Here is a 15,448-nt window from a genome sequence, read left to right on the forward strand (position 1 = left end):
GAACATTCCTCCCTTCTCACTCAGTGACTCACAAATGTGTTTGGATGTGTATGTACACAAACAGAAGACTGAGGATCAAAGATTTCAGCACCACTCTAAAAATGGTATTTGTTCATGTCAAAATAGGTTGTGTTTCTTATTTATTTAACTTCTATTTCAAAAGTGCAGCTGGACACAGAACTGAATTTCATCTGAATTTCATATGGGAAGCTCCTATATTTTCAGACTTGTATTGTGTCCTGGCCAAGGGTGAAGATTTCTGGCATAGAAAGCTCTGATGAATTTTAATTCAAGCATGTCTGTTTTATTTTTGTTTCAATGTTAAAATACAGTTTAGTCTCCTGACCTGCTGTTCTTTTCAAATATGTTGTAGGATGAGAATGAGGTCCTTATTTTCTCCTTTTATGGTCCATGCTTCTTAGCTGAGCAACAGATCCACTGAGAGCTTGCTGAGGATTCAGGTTGGTTGATTCCTGTTAAAACAAAATTACTTAACTTTAAGTTCTCTAAAGGAAAAATGGGGGGAATAAAAAGATTTCTACATAGCTTTCTTCTTATATAACTTTTTTTGACATCTTTCTGTTTGTTTCCATTTTTGTTGGTTTATTGTTTGTTTCTGTTTTTCTTTCTTAATGAAAACTTTTCATTCTTTCATCAAAAACAAAACCCAAAGAAAATACCTTACCAGCCCTGTATTATTCCGTATTCCTATGTTAACATGTGCTTCATTCATTCATAGCTAACATTCCTATGTTAGCTGTGCTTCCAGCTTCTGGGAAAGACTAGTGGGTAGTAGACAGCCGTTGTAGATGTTTCAGAAGATTTTACTACAGGTAATAGTCACACTGTTAAGGGGATATGCAAACAATATTAAGGGATACAAGAAAGTGTCCAATTCAAATTACATGGTGTATTTCCTGAATTTCAGGAGGAAAAGTGTAAGAAACATGAATAGTTCTACTGAACATCTACTGTTTCCAAAACACAAGGTTTCTTTATGCTGGTGCCTGTTTTGAGTAGATAAGACTCTAGTGCTCTTTCCAAAACTTAAATAGTTGCTTGGGACAAAATCTGAGCTTTTGCTGCAAAAAGAAATTTCCATCCATTTTGGAAGTGGTTAGGATTGCCATGTGCACCTACTGGATGGATCGTTGCTAACACTAGTAAATTTTTTTTCTATTGTATTTGTATTAAACTTATGCTGGTTTCTATTGTGTTATTTTAAGGACATAACTGTATTTATATTTCTTCACTTAACACTGTCTTCTCCTGCCTTACAGACTGCACTGTTTCCTCCTTTTGTTTTATGTAAGTAATTTTCTTTGGTCTCAACAATACTTTGCTGATAAGAGGCTAAACACAAATATTTGTAACACTGAACAATGTGTGGAGTTTCTGGTATGGACAGTTCTGCCTTCTGGGTTAAAAGCAGGTGGTAAGAGGAAGGGGGGAGGGAAATACCCAAACACAACAGTTCTTATGATTCTTATTTTTAGTTTGTTGTGTCATAACCTTACTAAGGCAATCACAGAATTATAGAATGGTTTGGTTTGGAAGGGACCTTAAAGATCATCTAGCAGACCAGACTGCTGAGAGCCCTGCCCACCCTGTTCTTAAACCCTTCCAATGGGGCATCCACAGCTTTTCTGGGCAACTTGTTCCAGCGTCTCAACACCCTCACAGAAAAAGATTTTCACCCTAATATCTAATCTCAACCCACCCTGAGTTTAAATCCATTCTCCCTTGTTCTACTACTACATGCCCTTTTAAAAATAACAGTAATAAAAGGTGGGAGATAAGTAGTGAATTTGTCCCCAGTGCCATGATGTGAAGCTGTGTTTGTCATTCAGTAGAATCAAATAAGATAAAATAACGCCATTTTAAAAAGACAGCTATGCTGGTTGAAGTATTAAACAGTCATACTTAATGTGACTATTCTAGATGGAACTGAGATTTTATTTCCTCTAACATCCTTTCTTGAAGATCCTCAAATTAATCTGTCTAATATGTTTCACAGTGTTCTTGGAGACCTCAAACTGCTTGAAAGTAGCTTGAAACCTTGAATCATGCTTGTCTTTTTTCCCCTCATGATAGCTGAGTAGAGAGGTGGCAAGGAGGGTAGTGTGCTGCCAGTTTGGGACTCCCTTGGAGTGGCAGAAGGGTAACATGACCTCTGGGTTCCCAGCCCTGGGCTGCCACAGTGGATGAGGTACTCTGTATCCAGGTTGTAGAAGCTGCAGGTGAGGATCTGGGAAAAGGAGATGCATAAAGTCCTCTGTGCATTTTCCTTGTAGAGGTTTCTTTATGAGCAGCACACACCCAGAAGCACTTATGCTGGCTTTTGAGCCTTTTTAACCCCCCAGCACTGCTGGGCCCCAGGTAGTAAACTAGCTCTGTAGTGACCTGCTTGCTCCTTACTGAGAGTCAGTAATGAGGGGTGGGTCTTTATCTCATTCTGATGTTTGCATCCCATGTTTGTTCCACACTTCACATGTTTTTTTCATACCAAAATATGTGCACCAAAGGTATTTGTGAGGAAGCATCTGCTTCTTCCCATGTGGGGAAAATTGTAAAGTAGTCAAGAAAGCACAGCAGATGATCCTCTGTGTAAGAGACAGAGGGACTTTTGTATGTTCACAGAAGTAAAGAAGTGCTTATTTTAATTAAAAGGAACAACTAGACCTGTCTCCTGGATAAGAAGTAAATAGATTTGGGAATAAGGATTAAATCCCTAGAAGGACTCAATGCCTTGAGAAGGGGTTCTTTTATTCCTTAATACATGCAAACAGGTGTGTGGGTGTGCAGATAGGTGGAATACTGGCTGTCACGAAAATCTGTGAGAAGCCTGTCTAAATAAGAAAGATTGTTTAAGTTTCACTTTCCTCAACTTTTTCCTCACATATCATTCTACAAACTTTTATAACAGGTTCTTAATTTTCAGTTCTTGTTGGGAAAAACCCCCAAACTTACACTTCTCGTTTGTACTCTATAGTCTTTCTGACTGAAAAAAATAAGTTACCAATCTGAACTGAGTCAGTTAATTGGAGTCATGCATCCTGGGATGTTCTCCAGGGTACTCAAAGAGGGGTAATAGAGCACATGGCATAAATGTCAGGTCTGCCACCCAGCTCTTGCTGACCTTACAGGAGATGGGACATGCAGAGATATAGACACCATGAGGACTCTGCAGAAAGATGCCAAGAGTACTCAAAACCTAAGGGTAACCAGGAACCCTCCCATATTTTCTGCCAGGCTAGCAAAGGTGGATACAAGAAAATAAAATTTAATGTTGGATGCAGTTATGTACAATTCCAGCATTTTTGTCTGCTGTGATTGTCAAGGAAAGTACCTCTTCTTGGTTAACACCAGTGCCAGAAGGACTACTGCTGATACAGGGCAGTCAACAGGAGGAGGAGCTGCAGTGATGTGTTTCTGCCACCTGATCCAGATGGAATCCCAAGGGTGTTCTCAAACTAGTCCCTATCTTCCTGAAATGAGTAACTGACTTCTCATGCAGAGCAAGGCACGGTACTTTCTAAATATGAGCTCAGGAAAGTCTTTTAGGGACATATAAAGTCTTAATATAAAACAAGCTGAGAACACCCCATTCCTGTGCACTACCTCACTGTTAGAAATGTGAGCTTTGCCTCTAGTCTGACTCTATCTACCATCAGCTGACAGCCAATGGATCTGGCTTCTGTGCTTGAGTTTTCCAGATTCCAAATCACCCCTTTATTATGTCTAGGCCTAAGACAGTTCTCCGAGGTCACTTATTTGAGACCTGTTTTCTCATGACCAAAATGCTTTCAGGTTTCTTTCTTGCAGCCCTTCTCCCTGTGCAGTGGTTTGGACCTTAGGCACTGGCACTGCACAGTATTCCTATAGCAGTGGCTCTGGTCTATTCAGATACTGCAGCCTCATTATTCTCACCAGACATTTTCCCAGGTGTAGGTACAGGGATGCACTTTTTCCTTTTGACAGGATTGTGGCTTTGCATATTCACCTGCAGTTGTGTATCCACCTCCTCTTTTTGGAGTCTCTGTTTCCTAGGACTTAACTGCATCATGTCTAAAAACACTGAGACACCAGATAGCCTGTGGCACTTAACACCAAAAAGACTATCCTCTAATTCTTCGGTACCTTCCCATTTGCTGTTCTGTATATTTATTTTTTGTCATCTGGAAACTTTAATGGTAGTTTTTGTAGCTTTATGTGTACTAAATGGTAATCTCAATTGTTTATTTTGCCTGAATAAATAGAGAATGGAGCATCAACATCTTCAGAAGGATTTCAGCAACATGGAAAGCAGTAAAACAGTGTTGCATTTCTACCTAACAGGATAAGTTTATGATCCAAACCCAGAGAGCCTTTTTGGATGTTTACCTTGCTGATGGAAGCAGTACTAGACTTTACATTCAGACATCAGACACTGCAGAAAGAATACTACAGGTAATGGCTTTCTAGAATTGTGTTGAGAATTTCCACTTGTGAGAAGTGGACAAAAATTAATACAATTTCAATTCGGAAAGGATAAACCTCTCTATATGAAGACATACAAGAGTATTTTCTGTGGGCTTTTAGGAGTTTATTGTACCAGAGGGCTGGGGGGCATTGCTTGTTTTGCATATAAGATTTTGGGTCCTTAGAATTGTCCACAATTAACTTCTTAATGTTACATGACTTCTGCTTCTATGGCATTTATCTGCACAGTTCAGGTTTCCTTCACATACAATAGAATCAGAAAATATGTAGAGACACATTCATAATTAAGCTGCCTTTGGTTTGGCATAGTGTGGGTGAAAGTTCTTGAACACTGAAGTCAGAAATTATATAGTCTTATGTCTTGGCTGGCAGCTGCTGTTAAAACTGAGTGCATAACTGATGCATCTTATTTGTCTGCACGCTTCTCTTTACTTGTTTTGTGTCCCTTGGTGCTTTCTGTGGAACTGTTTGCAGTGTTGGTGCAGTTCTGTCACTGGCTCTGGGATATCTGTAACAGCTGTTGCAATACACACAGTAAACAATTGCTAGTTACAATTTGAAACCAGTAGCAACCAAATATTGTTTACACAAGTGGCTGGTTTGTATTTGAAACTTTCAGCTGGAGTCCTCTTCTTATGCCAGGAGGGGAGGAGCAGCAAAGGCTCTGCCTATTTTGTGTATTTGCACATTTTCATGTACACAAGCAAGGCCTCTTTGGTTGCCCTCATTTCCTAATCCTAACAGCAATAACAGCGCATACATCTGTCCAATGGGTGCTGCTCTTGGTCATGGGATTCTGAGATTTCCTCACCATACAGAAAAGTGTTTCTGCTGTGCCTCTGCAATTTGAGTTTGTGAAGGTGGTTCTCAACTGGCCATAGGTATAAGGGAGCTGAAGACGCATTTGCTGTACTCTGTTGAGCTGATGTATGTTAGTCCAGCCTCAGAACTTACATTATGTGTGTATAGGAATCATAAACTGGGTAAGACAAGGTGACGCCTTGCTGGCTTTGTTCTGCCGTGGGGTTTGCACCACATGAGGCAATGCTGGGACTGGTTCTTCCAGGGGAACATAAGTGTCAGAGTTGGCCTTAGACTGTGCAACAGGAGACTTGGGAGGTGGGAGATGCCAAAGGTAAAAAGGGTGGCAGGGAGAAAGGAATTCTGATTTGGGGGAGAGAAGTAGGTGCTAATAGAGTGGAAGAAGTAAAGAGACATTTTTGGACAAGAAACTTACATAGGGGCCTTGAGTAAAGAAAGGATTTTCTAATATACTTTAAATAACATTAATAATTGTGCTTGATAAACTTGTCAGTTTTCAGTGGATCAAAGTCATTTCCAAGCCAGACAGTGGTGTTGTATATTGCTTTGTATAATAGTTTTCTATATTTTTAATGTTTGTGTGACACTGTAAAGAAGTAATGACACTTAAAAAGCTGCAGACACCATTTCTTCTCTTGTGGTCTTGAAGATGAAATAGGACTTTTGGGGATTATTTAGTTATTGTCACTGTAAATTGCTACTACATTCACTGTTATTTTGTGATGGAGGTAGATTTCACAACCCTCACTCCCTAATATTCTGGTGCTCAGGCAGCATATACCAGTTTGTGCTTTGATCCAAGAAATAAAACCAGTCAAAATCCTACTAAATCTGAGATGTGTGTTTGCCATTCCTTGGCAATGCCATCTGGTATGCTTAGTATTACACTACCAAGGGATAGCACATTAGTCTGTGGCTAGTTTCTTGAAGTGATTTGTGAGGACAGCACAGTGGCAGACACAATAAAAGGTGATAGTCACTTTTTTGTCTTTTGTGTTTGGACTTAAGAAATTTTCTTCCCATCATATCTGGTGTCTGAATTGACTGCGAGATGAGTGATTTTAATGGTCTGCTGCCCTCTCTGGTAACAGTCCTGATATTAACAGGGATAAGGAAAACCTTGCTAGTGTGTTTTTTTAACTTTAACTGGAAACAATTCTTTCTAACCTATATTTAGCTCGATGTCTACTTTTTTCCATGCACAAAAACATGTCTGCTTTTTGAACCCGCTCATACAGCTGGAGAAAACCCTTCTGAACTGTGAAGATGAAGTTACAATGCTGTCACTGTGACAGAGTTTGAAGTGTTTAGGTATTGGCATGCTTTGGAAGAAGAGAAACCTGACACTTCGACATTATGCTCAGACAAAGAAAGTCCGTCCTCTCTGACCAAAGCATGAGGTTGCACGATCTGCCACAGTAGCTATGACAGTAGTATTCTCAGGACTGAAGAGATTTCTTATCATTGCCACACCACTTTCCTGAGCAAACTCAGGAGATTATGGTCACTGTGGAATTTAGGAATGCTTCAACGATACTGCATTCTTTTAGGTTCTGGCTGTTTAAACTTATGCTTTGAATTTTCAGAACCTAAACGAGAATAAGACAACTATCACAATCATAGGTGGTTAGTGGGCTCACCTCTGCCTGATTTTTCTGTCCCCACTATCCCATTGTGCAGCTGGTCCTGCAAATATTGTCTGCATTTTCTGTTGGTTACTGCTTCTGCCCTCTTTCAGAAAAGGTGTAGAGAGGCCACAGCAAACTAAAATCAACCCAAATGTCAAGTCAGATAGGGTTTTTCCTCCTTATGCACTATTGATAATGAAAGTTCAACAGAATTCAAGTCTGCTCTTGTCAGAGGCCCTCACAGAAAACCTTGCAAAACTGGTATTTTCACTAAAGGGGCAGGATGTGTAAACATTTTCTAGAATAACAAGAGAACTCCATCAGCCTGGAAAATACATAAATCCTGTAAAAATACGTATTTGTGATGCTCATGAGTAATGTTAACTCAGAGCACACAATGCTCACTGTACAACAGGATTTGAGGATTTAGTAGTAAAGATCTGGAATAACATGACAGATGCCTTGCATTAGAGAACAAATGCATGACAGTAGTAAACACAGTCTATTTTATTACATTGCTTTGAAACTTATGAAACTCATCACAAATTCACATGCTGGAATATGGAAGTGGTTATATTTACTTTTAAATGAGCAGTTAAATGGGACATACAGGAAAAATTTTAAACAGTTCAGTTACATTAATAGGCATTGAACACTGCTTCCTTATTCATGCTAATGTACAGTGAAACTTCTGACCTTCTTTATTTTTGAAGGTTACCTTGTGGGAGGTGGGTCTGTTGAGAGAATTTGTAAAGTATTTTAGCCTATTTTTCTTTCAAGACTGTGATGATGAAGGTCTCTCTGGTAAGTTCTACCTGGTGAACTGGGTAGAACTTACCAGAGAGACCTTCTACCTGGGTTAACTTAGCCCTCCCTTGGATTTTTCCTGTTGTTGTTGTTGTTGTTAGCTCCAGTGACTGTATCTGAAATCTGAACAAGGCTTGCATGATTCTGCTAAGATTAAAAGACCCATCTGCTCTGATAAATTCCCTCAAGCTCTCTCCCCCTACATCTTGGAAAGTCTGATAGTGGGGAACAAAGTATGGCAAGAGAGAAGGTGGTGTAAGACTTTCACATATGAATTTCATCCCTTTGAGTTTACAAGTCACGTAGCAACTTTCCCACGTGGGAACTGTTGGGTCTGTATTCTAGGTAGGCATTTAACTGAATGGCCATACCTACATGAAGCAGTTCTTAATTTACAGATCACACGCTGAGTTTAACAATAGGACAGGAAGCTCTCATTATACTTATAAACAATGTCTCTAGCTTACTTTCCTTGATATCATTACGTGTTTCTTTTCTTAACTGCCAGTAACTGAAGTTTGACCACAGTGTTATTAAGCAAGTTGTAAATCAGAGTTGTGAGTGTCTTTAGGATCATAAAATGTGAAGAGGCTTTTGCATCCTCATTGGTCTGCTGAAGTCCTGTTTCCCATGTGGGTGGGTACAGGGATGAGGTGGGATCTAGGCCTGTGATTGGGATAGGCTGGGGCCACATCATGACAGTGAAAAGTCTTTGCTGTTGACTGGAGTTAAGTTAGGCATTGCAGTTATTTAGCTTTTCTCAGTCTTTTCATTGGCATAGACATGTTAGTGCTCTTCTGAAGAAGGTTCAGTTACTACTGGACTTACTAAGGAATTCAGGCTTATTTAGTGAGGTAGGAACTTAACAGTCTGTGTCTATTTTATTTATTATTCCCTTGCCCTCTTCATTCTACTGTGAAAGATATCTCTGAGTATGCAGTTGGCAGTTACTATATCTCAAATGTATCTTACAGAGCAGTTCCAGATGGAATTATTTTTGCCTTGTATTGTGATAAGATCAGATACACAGGAGAAAAGTTTTTCAGTTGGTTACATTTCTATATATCTTTGATAATCCTCACAAATACATCAAGTCCAAATATAACCCACATTCCACTTCCAAAAAAAGTTTAGATACTTACAGGTTTTAAAAGGTACATCTAAGTGTTCTGCTGAATCATGCTATCAACTTAGAATTAAATGTTTACAGATTTGGGCCTTTAGACCTTTTTTTTTTTTTTTTTTTTTTTTTTAAAAGTAAGCAGGAAACTAGTGATCTCTGAAAGTGACATGCTTTTCTTGCTGTACATTGACATTTTATATACCTTGTCTGGTGATCTGTTCCAAAAAGCACCAGTGCTGGAAGTTTCCATCCATGTGTCCTGTAACATCTGTCATGCTTAGCTGTGTTTTGAGTGAAGGCTATGCTATAAGCCCATAGTCTCAGGGAGTAGAGATGTTCCGTAAGTAGTAGAGCTTAGACTGCTCCGTAAGCTTAGACTCAGAGAAGTGGGGAAAATAACTAGCTTGTCACCTTACTTTACCCCAGAATCTGTACTGGTTTTCTTCTCTAAAAGCACATTGCTAGCCAGCAATAACTGATACATGAAAGTAGTTGAGCTATTTCACTAGATTTCACCAAATGTCTCTGTCATTTTTTTCTTTTCCCTGTGGTGAAAAAAGTGGCAGAACTTGAACTTCCTTATGCAAGACTTCAGAGCATGAAGGAGTTGCACTGTCAGCTTGGGATCAGAAAGTGGTGAGCAAGAAGGTTAAGTGAAACTGCTAAGATGCATGACAACTACTAAAAGCAGAATAGAAAAAGAAATCTCTTGAATAACTTTGTTATGAAGCCTTCAAGCTTCAGTAGCTTGACTGTTTTTTTTCCTGAGGCCAATTTTTAATTGGAATTGACTGGTTTCTGTGGTGTTGAAGTTTTAAATTTTAGCACTGTAGTATCCCTGAAGGGTCCTTGATTGTATTGTATTTATTCCCTCTCTCTTTCAGAATCTATAGAGAGGTGTTTGTGACCCCTTGCCTCCTAATATTTATACTTGCACAATGCAATGACCACAAATAAAAATATTCCTGTAAACAATATAGAAGAGAACTTTGAGTTCTGCGTTGCAAGCTGCCCCTCTTGGCAGAGGTGAATTACTTTTCATCTGAAGTGCTCACTTCTATACACTAATATACATATTACCTGAGGCCACAGATTGAGCATTTCTTTTAGGAAATGGCCTGACTTAAACAGCAGAGCACTCCTCCCCTTTCATTTGCTTGTTCCTTGGGCTACTCCTCCATTATGCTGGTGGGACTGTGTGGGCAAACAATGGTTAACTGGACTGGCAAGCTAACCTGGTCTAAAAATACTGGCTCTTTATTTTTGATTTGGTTTTGATGGCCTGTTTTTGACCTGAGTCAGTCCCCTGGTTCTGTTTGCTGTGCAGCACATGGTAATGCTGACTTGTGGGTGAGGATAAACCCTGGGGATGGGGAGCCTGATGCCAAGGTCCCATTTGTGAGAGTGCCCCGAGGGGGTAGTTAGGCTGTAAAGCAGGGCCAGTCTAATGGCTCCCTGCTGCAGCTGTGCTCAGGTCTTCTTCTCCCTACAATGAAAAAGAAAAAAAATTATATCTATTTTTGCTTGCTTAGGGACTTGTATTGATTGCAGCAGATGAATGAATGGAGTGAAAGAGGAAGAACAAACCATGTCTTTTGGTGGCAGCAAGGAAAGGTACACAGAAACCTGTTGTTTGATGCTAGTAACTTGTCTGGTTTAAATCCACTGCACTGGAGTTCAGCCTCTACAAATCTTTCTCTGTTTCCCTATATGTGCCTTTATTAACTGCAGAACTAGCAGTCCAGTGAAAGAACTGCATGGTTCTCAGCTATGGCAAATTGTCTGTCTGAGTAGATACTTCTCCATCCAGCACTGCTCCAAGCCCAGGATAGGAAATGGTGCTGTCTGGGCTACAAGACCCAGCACAGTGCGAGTGATATGGAGCCTGTGCAGCTCCAGGTATGTGGTTGTGGAGATTTACCCGGGTTGCTTTAAATCAAAGGGCGCAGCTGTGCCAGCTGTGCCCCCAGCACGTGGATAACAGTGTTCCATTTGCTTTGCTGCTGCACTGAGCTCAGCCTGCCGCAGCTCCACAGCAGTTGATGCTGCAGCTCTGGCTTCAGGCTAGGGCTTGTATGCCAGCACTGCAGCATGGCAGTGGCTGCACTTGAAGCCTTACCAACCACTGTGCAGAGAAACCCAGAGTTGTTTGAGAAAAGGAGGAAAAAGTGTTAGTTCTGTATTGTAACTTACTTGTTTGGTACCATCAAAATCAGTGGAGAGATTGGATAACCTGACTCCAGTTTATTTCCATTCTGCTACAACGTGTAAAGAATGAGTACAGGACACACTTCAACACCACATCTGTTATTTAGTTTGGTATTTTTTCATCTGGTAAGTAATGAAAACTTTCTGGATTGTGCTTCCATTTTATTTAGCTGAAAAATTCAAACAACCATTCAACAGAAGAATTTCTTCATGTTTTATTACTTTTTTCCCCTTGGCTTGAGAAAGTTATATGGATCCTTCTCTCATTACACTGCTGATGGATTGAGGAATTTCACTGAATTTGCTACATAGGCAGGTAAAACTGAAAGGACTTTGTAATCTTAAAGATTACCTTTCCCACATTAATTTAATCTTTTACACAAATTCTTGACATATTTATAAATGGTTCTTGTTGGCTGTTATAAATGCGTATTATAAAGTTGGCTTTTCGCAAATGTTAAAATGAATGCTATTTGTATAATGTGGGAAGGTTTTTCTAGTTTCTTTTATTATTAACAGGGTTTAGAAATGGTGATGTGATGAATGTGTATATTTTCTGTGGCTGTAGCATAGTGTTAAAAGTAAAGACTGTTTTTGTAACATCTAAACAGGCTAAACTGGAAGACAGAGGGAATCCTCCTGCATTCCTGAATTATCCTGATGAAGATAACAATGAACCAAAGCTCCAAGAATGAATTCATTGATCCTGTTATCAGAAAATGGGACATGAGATGACCAAGAGGTGCCACTAAGAAATTTACAAGGAGTAATAAAATGCTAAATTAGTGAAATAGGAGCCGGTTGGGAGAGTTTAAACTAGGAAAGAATTTCTAAACTCAAAGGAATGGCTGAATAATACATTAGGTTCTTTTGAATATGTAACAAACTGGTAGATTTAAAGGAGTGTTTTTCTGGCTGCATGCCAGGGCACCCCACCCGAGATCCTTTGCTTTATTTCTGTTTCCTGATTGTCTTATTTTTTATTAAAACTTCTTTTAATTAAAATTACCAAGAAAGTGAGCCTCGTTTTTCACATTGGCACTGATTTGTGCCACTTTTCTAAGTGCTGGATGTAGCTGTTGTTGATAGGGGGCATGGTGTTTTGGGGTTTTTTCTCCTTCAAACCCTTGTATTAGAGATTCTAACTCACCTATGGCTTATGCATAGGAAAAATATTACACAAGAAGGACACATTTAGGTGTCTATCCACTGTATTTTCAAGGTGATATATTCATCCTAATGTTCCTAATATGTAGGCACTCTGCCATCAGCAGGTGAACTGTAGGTTTGTTGAGTTGTACACCCACACACAGCTTTGGAATCTATTAATTCATGAGGAAAGAACAGTGTAGAGTGAACTTGTCCTAAAATCAAAGGCTTTGTTTAAAAACTGAAATAAACTGCAAGCTTTCTATTTATATGTATTTCTGAATGTTTATGTGAAAGGAAATACGTTTTTGCTGACTTTTTCTGCTATTTTTAAAAATTCTTTTAAGGCAGTCCAGGAAGTTAAGAGGAATTGGGTTAAACCAACAGACGAGCAGATACAGGAACTTCAATTTCTACGAAAAATGTAAACAAAGCAAAGGTAAAACAGTACTTTAAAAAACCAATCAAAACAGATCAAAGAAGTGGGGTTTTTTTAAAGAAATGGTACTAGGGGTTGTAACTTCAAAATCAGAGCATGGTTTTGTGGAGTTGTTTGAACTAGAGACCCAGGTCTCCCATCTTTTGTCAGATACTGAACCACCAAGTAGAAAAGGAGATTCCTATCTCTGTTAATATTTTTTTAAAAATACCAAAAGTATGAGCTGGATCTCAAGGCCTGGCAAGAAGTATTTGATTGAATGCTGTTCTTCTCTACAAAACTCAGGTGCGAAAGTTTGTCATACAGTTTAGACAACCAGATGGAAATTCAGACTGATGGGTCTGTTGTTCACAGTATTTTTTTACTTGTTAGTTTTATCTCTTACTATTATCATATCTGATAAACATCCAAAAGACCCGTTTCATCATATCCTGTTAAAAAAAATAATTAAAAATCAAGTTTCTTACTCTGGACTATGAGCGCTATTCTCTGAATCAAGCACTGACCTATTTATTGTGTGAATCTGTGTCCTTCCAGAAGAAAGAGTATTAGAAAGTTTAAACATTTGTCTTACAGCCCTTTTTCCTTTCATTTCTTTTTTTTTTTTCTCTCCAAATCACTAGATCCACCTGCCTTTTCAGCAAATTGCATTAGTTCTGTCTTTTAGGTGCAGTTCCCAATGCAGATTTGAGAAATGCAGTTCTACAGTACATACAGCTTAATATTTGTTCCTTTTATTTGTGACTGTCCAGAAGAAAGCTGCTCAGCTGACATCCATGCTGGCAGTGACGAGATTAGGTGCTGCATGAGACTACCTACTAACCAAATTAGAGGTCAACTTTAAAATCAACAGGTTAAGAATTTGGCAGTTTTTCTTGTAAGTACTTCACTGACTTTATATCTACATTCACTTCCTCTTCATGAAAAATAAGGTTGGAAGGTCTGGGGAGAAGGGGGTGATGTGTTTTAAATCTCTTCCACTTGCCCATATTCCCCTCCAAATGCATTCTGAAACATATTCCCTTGGCAGCCTTTACAGCAGTGAAACATCTCACTTTACTGTGCCGTTCTCTTCCTTTCCTAGCATTACATGTCATGCTTTACCTGCCCCTTTCCCCTTTCCTTTTGGAGGTAGAGTTGTCAGAGTTTTGTGTGGGAGCAAAATAACTGCTTTAGCCAGCTTTATGCTTGCAAAGACTCCCCCTTCCTACCTCCCACTTGCTCCCTCCCACAGGGAAAGTGTTCTGGTAGAGATTTCAGCTGTTTTATTTGTATACTGTATAAAACGAACCTAATTGACTGATTCTGATTTAAGGCTGAACACATTAATGCTGTTTTTAGCTGCTCCCTCTGTTCATCGGCTGGAGGGGTTTTGTTTGTTTGTTTGTTTGTTTGGTTTGTTTGTTTGTTTTTCCAGGGTATGCAAAGGATGCCAAAGAAGACACACTGGAGCTCCAATTCAAGTACAATGACTCAGGCACATCAAACTGGCTAACTTTGTACACAGAACAGGTTATTTCTCAATCCTTTTAGGAAAGGATCAGAATAAAATGTAATCTTACAGGGTTAGTCATGCTGAGGCTGGGCCATAAGGAACTGCAGCTCGTTTGTTGCAATGTAAGGATGTTAAGAACAGGGTAAAATTAACTGAGTCAGGAAAATGATAGTTCAATAGTTAGGAACTGTAATTTTCTCCTGGAGAAGGAATGGAAGACTCAAGTACATAATTTTGAAAAAATCAGAAACCTCTCTGGTTTATCCTCTTTAGACCTTTGCGTTCAGTAGCTGCTTGAAGAAAATGGTATCAGAACAGATAATGAAGGCAGCCAAAGGACAAGAAATGGTGAGCACGTGTGTTGGTATAGGAACTTGTATTTAATATGAATAAGGCTGCTACTTTATCACTCTTACAACCGTGCTGAGAGAAGTAACATTGAGCAAAAGTATCTTGCACATCCCAAAATTTCAGTCCAGAATTAACTGACTAAAAAGCACATCTCTGCTCAGTTTTACTAAATAACTTTCTGAATGTTAGAAGGTTTATCATCACGGCTTTAATATTATGTTTTACATTCTCTCTCCTTGACTTTGACTTTTTCTGAATATGATAAAGGATATAGATGGTATCATTTTTGTATGTTCTGCACTACCCTGTTTTATCCATTTCTGGCTTTAAATTTTTCCCCACTTCACTTGCTTGCTCCATCTGCTGCAATGTTAGACCAAACTGAGATCTGTGACGTTCACACGGAGGAAATTTTTTATTTTAAATAGAAGTGTTAATAAACTAAAGACTTTGTATCTTTGTAAAAGATTTGTAGCTAAAATACTTCTATCTTTTGTGTGGGCCTTTCAGGATGGAAGGATGTTTAGATATTTGATATTTTTAAAAATAATTTCCAGCACTAGTAATGTCTTTATGTAACCTTGTGATATCTAAAGAATTTGTCTGCCAACTGAAAATGTCTGAAGAAGAAAAAAGAGAGGACCATGTGTAATCTTCTAGGCCCATGCTGATTAGAGCAAGCAGTGAGGCAAGGAACAGCATGTTATTTCACAGCTTTAAACTGTCACCGATTCAGAAGAAATGATCAATTTTAATCTTGGGAAAGACTGGATCTCTTTATTTCTAAATTTATTTGTAATGGAGGTAAACTTTTAATTATGAAGATTAGAATTCACTACGTAACCAATCAGCTGTGGATAAGTAGCTTGGTACTAAAACAGAATTATGAGAGAAGGGCCACTATGCCAGTTCATTTCTTACACTGTTGCTGCTGGGTGTAACAA

The sequence above is a fragment of the Chamaea fasciata genome, unplaced genomic scaffold (assembly GCF_029207755.1).
Source record: "Chamaea fasciata isolate MVZ Bird 193981 ecotype frontalis unplaced genomic scaffold, bChaFas1.0.hap1 SCAF_1, whole genome shotgun sequence".
Lineage (NCBI taxonomy): Eukaryota > Metazoa > Chordata > Aves > Passeriformes > Sylviidae > Chamaea > Chamaea fasciata.